Source organism: Acinonyx jubatus, chromosome A1, assembly GCF_027475565.1.
Source record: "Acinonyx jubatus isolate Ajub_Pintada_27869175 chromosome A1, VMU_Ajub_asm_v1.0, whole genome shotgun sequence".
NCBI lineage: Eukaryota > Metazoa > Chordata > Mammalia > Carnivora > Felidae > Acinonyx > Acinonyx jubatus.
This window is the reverse complement of record NC_069380.1, coordinates 215,656,861-215,662,521: the sequence shown is the minus strand read 5'-3', so window position 1 is coordinate 215,662,521 and position 5,661 is coordinate 215,656,861. Positions and strand designations below refer to the sequence as shown.

General features: G+C 33.4%; 1 pseudogene; it reads left to right on the top strand.

Annotated features, from left to right (window-relative positions):
• The first annotated feature begins 3,133 nt into the window (after nt 1-3,133).
• Nucleotides 3,134-5,099, top strand: LOC106986983 (GTP-binding protein SAR1a-like; annotated as a pseudogene).
• Nucleotides 5,100-5,661: the final 562 nt, after the last annotated feature.

The window sequence follows — 5,661 nt, the reverse complement described above, 5'->3', positions numbered from 1 at the left end:
TCCATATATACAAATTTGAGAATGGTATAAATTTTGGTAAATAAATTATCCTGTTCACTACATCATTTTTGTAAATATGATTTCTGCAATTTTGTGTCCCTACCATTACTACTTTGTCATTGTATATGTCCCTAAAAGATTGAACCATTAAGCTGAGTTAGCTCTGACCTTTAAGGTGAGATTAGGGGGAAAAAAAAGAATAGTCCAGTTAAACTGTTATTCAGCCATTTAGTTTAAAAAACGTGGGATTTATTAATTTTATCATTATTATATGTACAGAGTTTTTCTTATATAAGATTACTTTAGAATAAAATCTCATGGTATTTGTTTATATGTAAAACCTAGAAAGGTCATGCTTTTGGAGACCTTCCCAGTTATATTTCAGAATCATATTATTTACATTTTTTCATAATGTTAAATGTCATTTTGTTTGCAGGCAGAGAACCAACTTCATTCCTCCATTATATTAATGGAATGAATGAAATTAAAAATGTATCATCAGATTAATGAGCCAGAGGAGAATACCTATTACTACTTTTAGACAGCACAATACTATCAATTTAGAAGGTTAAGTGTTTGCTACTGCTAGGTTGTATCACATAAAATGAGGAATGAGTTAAGACAAATTATATGTAGTCAATACAATAATGGTTTACATTCTATGTCTAGTTTATGGATTAAAGGAAATACATACATAATATGAAGAGTTGGTGTTATCTGAACTAAAAATCTTATAAAGCTTATCTATTTCTACTATTTTAATTCACCATGTAATTATTCCCTTCCCTTATGTTTTGTATCTTACCATCTATAGAGTAGCATATATTCCTAATTTAATTTTATAATTTACTGATATATAGGTATTGCCAAGTGAATAACTTATATTAATTATATTGAAAATAAGATATGTCAGGAACATATTGAAATAAAATCAGAAATAGTGACTTTCAAGTTTAAATTTTATTTCTCTGTATATTTAAAATATAGGGGATAGTGAATACTTAATTTATGTGAAGACACTAAATCTATTACCATTGAGCCTTATTTAGACTTCAGACATCTTTTATTTTGACCAACTATGTCCAAAAAAATGTGTCTCTAAATGCCTCCATGTATGTTGATCAAATTCCATTTTCCCACGATCCCCAATGCTCTTTACGTCTACTGAATGGTCTGCTTTCGATGAATATATTTCCACCTTATTTATAGGTATTTTGAGTTTAGCAACCTCGTTTTTCCCTCAGCAAACTTGAAAGTATAGGTATTATTGTTGTCGTTGTTGTTGTTTTTGGTTTTTTAATGTTCATTTATTTTTGAGAGAGAGAGAGAGATACAGAGCATGATCAGGGGAAGGACGAAGAGAGAGGGAGACACAGAATCCAAAGCAAGCTCCAGGCTCTGAGCTGTCAGCAAAGAGCCCAGCACAGGGCTCAAACCCAGGAACCATAAGATCATGACCTGAGCCAAAGTCTGACTCTTAACCGACTGAGCTACCCTATACCCCAAAAGTATAGGTATTATATACACGCAATCAGATAAAAAATTTTATAACTGTGACATAAAGCATTGATGTATTTACAGTAAGTTAAATATGGTTAGATTATTTGAACAAAAACTTTAAAAATAGTTTAAAAATTAAGTGTCTTCTGGAAAATCGATAAGAACTATTTAAAACTCTGCCAGTGAACCTAGCTAATCATTGAATTCCCATACATGATAAATATGATTTATTTATTTTATATCTACACATAACAAGATATTAACAAAGTTAACATTCAAACATAATATATGAAAGCACAAGACCTTTAATATTGCTTTAAAATAAGCACATCCTCAGTGAACATCTTGGGAAATAGAAATCAATTGCTGCCAAGAAAATTCTCACTTTGTCAGCTTGTTGAAGTGCCAGAATTGTAACTTAACTGAATACCCTATCTCCAAATACAGTCATCTTATAAGGTACTAGGGATTAAGATTACAGCATATACATTTTGGGGGATGCAATTCAGCCCATAATAACCCCTCTCCCCAAATCATTACATAAATCCATAAAATTACACAAAAGAGAATAGAATAGTGATTATGTAACACTGGGTTATAATCACATATCAAAACCAGGTTATAGCACTTCAATTTATGTAACTTAGTTATAATACCTTTGTACTTTGTAGGTGCATTGGTTTTGTGTGTGTGCGTGTATGTGTGTGTAGTATCAGAAAGACCACATTAGAGTCTCAACTTACTGTGTTATCTTACAGAGTTTATTCTGTAAAAACTAGGTTATTATAGAGTTAAAATCTAATAATATACATGGTAGCTTGATTTTAGAAGCTGATCAAATTTACAAATTTCCTAATAAATAAAATTTACTTCCCATTTTTTTCAATTCCAAACTACTTACTTCCTTTAGATTATTGAAACCAATGAGAAAACAAACAACTCCCTAAAACATAATTGAATTTTGTTCTCTTTTATATAAAAAGAGAAAAACCCCTGAAATTTACATGCCATTCCTGAACACTAAAACATTTTTGAATTGGTGATTTGAGTTAAGTTAGCTTTGTAAATTAGAACTGCAAGTAAAGACATTGAGAATTGAGTATAGTGAGCATATACAGGAATGTGTTGTATGTGTGTATGCTGTAAGTTGTTTCATAGTGTATATGTGTGTGTGTGCTATAAATATATATATATGTATATATATGATAATATATATATAATATAACATATATTATAATATAGATAAATAAGATACATATAAATACATATAAGATATATTAAATATACATATATATATCTTATATAAGTAAGAAAATAAAGAAGAAATCATTTCCTGTATTAAATATCAAATATCAGCCTTTTACTGGCCCAAAACGTAGCTTTCTAGGATTTTTGAAAAAGATTCATATTTAATGTAAGTACCTCAAGCTGTTGGAAATATTCTCAAGAAGAAAAAAATATTGAACTTAGTGCAGAGCCCTGCACATTCTAAAGTGTTTTGTAAATATTTGTTAAATATAAAGATCTTTAAGAGTTACTGTGATGCTGCTATCCGGTTTCCCAGAAATCTTCCCTCTCTAATTAGCTACAACAAAGTCTTCTCTTTTCTGTCTTCTGGGGTCAGCCCTTTGGTGAGGAGGGAAAAAGGGTGCACAATAGGAAACAGCATAGTGGAATACTGACAAGAGGAAAAAGAAGCCAATAAACCAAACTGAAATCTAATATATCTTATGCTACTCAAGTCCCCTCCAGATCTAGAAAGGCAACTGCTCCCTGGCCCTCAGAAACAGGAGGAAAGGATTATTGTTTGGGTGGAGTGAGATGGCTAAAAGAAGTCCTGAAATATGTTTCCTAACATTCTGGGCTACTGTATTCCTGTTTCAGGTGGTATAGTAAACAATAATGTGCATGTCCCTGTGCTTCGCCTTAATTGATGGCATGAACAGAGCAGCCAGTCTAGCAATGAAGCTGAAGTGTCTCTGGAATGGGGAGGGAAAAGGGGCAAAAGGAACATGTTCAAATCTTTGGATGAATTTTACTATTTTTATAGCATGGATCAGGGTTGTTTGCTGTAGTGTTGACTGAAACTTATCAGTAATCATCAGACATTGTTTTAGTAAAAGTGTAAAGGTCATTTGTTATTTGGATGTAAAAATAATGACTTTATCTTTAAAACTGTAGACGGTACTTAGAGCAGATTGTGTCAGAAAATTGCCAAGATATAGATCAGTTTGGGAGTTGGTGGCAGGAAATTAGAATGAGATACACACGAAAGTGTCAACAGCAGCAAATGTGCATATCTCTGCCTTTTTATCAGTTATTTTTAAGCAGCAAAAAGAGACCTGGGTAAACAGATCTTTAGCAAAGAAAGAGGAAAATCCTACATAGGATTCACAGAGGGAGACATCACCTGAGGGAGTAATCCTAAGTCTTTACATATTTGAACACATACAGAACCTTAGTCCTATGACAGATTTGTGTAGAAAATGTATGTTGCATTAAAATTAATTTCATAAGGCTATGTTAGTAATTCTCATTTATATTTTTATACATAAAATGATGAATGTTTTAAGCAAACATTCAAGTAGTTTATTCACTCTTATTCCTAAAACAGATGAAGGGAACTCAAAGTTAGTCAACACTTACAAAAATTATGTCTCCTTGTGTTAAAAATCAATTCTGTAGAAAACTGTATCATAGAGGGCAGCCATGTTTCAGTTAGTGTATAAGCAAGATCTCTGAGAAGGTGCAGTTAATGAATCAAAATTAAGGTTAAAACCTTAATTGAGTGACACCAAACAGAGGAAAAGATGTTTCAAACTGAGTGAATGTGATCTTAGAATCTGTTCCCATAGCTGTCAAGAGAAAGGACATGGTTAGAAATAAGAAAAGAGAAGCAGCTGGTGGTCCTGGTGCTGCTGGGTTGTGTGTTGTGTAGGAGGGTTGACCCCCCCCCCCCACTGCCACCAGAGGAACCCCTTGGTCATAGTTAAGTATTAATGATGTCTTTGAACTTTGAGTGGATCTACAATGGCTTCAGCAGTGTGCTCCAGTTCCTAGGACTCTACAAGGAATCTGGAAAACTTGTATTGTTGGATTTGGAGAATGCAGGCAAAACCACTCTTCTCCACATGCTCAGTGATGACTGATTCGGCCCACAGGTTTCAACATTAGATCCAACATCAGAATAGCTGACAATGGCTGGAATGACTTTTACAACTTTTGATCCTGGTGGGCACGAGCAAGAACACCAGGATTGGAAAAATTATGTGCCAGCAGTTAATGAGATTGCCTTTCTGTTGGATTTTGCATATTGTCCTTGCCTCATGGAAACCAAAACTGAGCTAAAGGCTGTAATAACTGATGAAACAATATCCAATATGCCTATCCTTATCTTGGGTAACAAAATTGACAGAGCAGATGAAATCAATGAGGAAAAACTCCATGAGATAGTTGGGCTTTATGGAAAGTCCATAGGAAATGGGAATGTGACCCTGAAGGAGCTGAATGTCCACTTCATGAAAGTATTCATGCACAATGTGCTCCAGAGGCAAGGCTATGGTGAGGACTTCCGCTGGTTTTCCCAGTATATTGCTTAGTGTTTGGACAGTGAAAATAAGAGTTTTACTTCTCTTGACTGATCCAAGAATAAAAGGAAGGAAAGAAGGAAGGGAGGGAGGGAGGAAGAAGGAGGGAACAAGGAAGGAAGGAAAAAGAAAAGTAAAAAAAGGAAGACCATGAAAAGTAAGTTAAAACTATGAGATAATGGGGTAATATTCAACTAAATTCTTCTTCTTACAAAAAGTAATCAATCTTCCCAACCCCACCTGTTTTCCTTCCACTAGCTATTGTATTCTGGAGATGTATTATGATGTATCTAGGAATTAATTTACTAGTATTTCTTATGCTTTGGATTTTCTGGCTTCTTGGAATTACAAGTTTGTGTCTTTCATCAATTCTGGAAAATCCTCAGGTATTGCTCTCTAAATTTCACCTTCGACCTGCCTCTTAGAGTTCCAATTAAATATCTGTTAAACCCTTGTTCTATCCTCTATACCTCTTAGTCTTCTGTATTTTATTTTTTATGTTCTAACACATTGTGATCTGACAACATTTAATATTTATATTTTCTGTTAGTTGAATTTGATTTGCTGTTAAAAT